Source organism: Penaeus monodon, chromosome 30 (assembly GCF_015228065.2).
Source record: "Penaeus monodon isolate SGIC_2016 chromosome 30, NSTDA_Pmon_1, whole genome shotgun sequence".
In the NCBI taxonomy this organism is placed as follows: Eukaryota; Metazoa; Arthropoda; class Malacostraca; order Decapoda; family Penaeidae; genus Penaeus; species Penaeus monodon.
The window spans coordinates 3,206,948-3,207,243 of NC_051415.1; the positions used below are offsets into that span (position 1 = coordinate 3,206,948).

General features: G+C 30.7%; 1 protein-coding gene across 1 annotated transcript in view; it reads right to left on the minus strand.

Annotated features, from left to right (window-relative positions):
• The window catches only part of LOC119592270 (serine-enriched protein-like), a 38,500-nt gene that overhangs the window by 1,367 nt on the left and 36,837 nt on the right, over window positions 1-296 (minus strand).

Genomic DNA, 296 nt, shown 5'->3' on the forward strand with positions numbered 1-296 from the left:
CACTCCTTATCAGTCTCTTTTTAACGACAGTGGAAAGCAAGTCCAGACAAAAATGAAATTATTTTTTGAACTCAGTAATATCAATAATATCTTCATAGTGCTCTTTTTTAAATATTTACTCTTTTTATTCTGTTATATAATACTGACTGTGTTCATACTGACACGTAAATATCAGAGAGATCTTAATGTTTATTATGGGTTCAATATCAATCAACGAATTGATTAAAACACGATAAAACAAGGAAGTGAAATGCAGGACACGATAAGGAAAAGAAAGGATAAAGGATGAGTGGTCG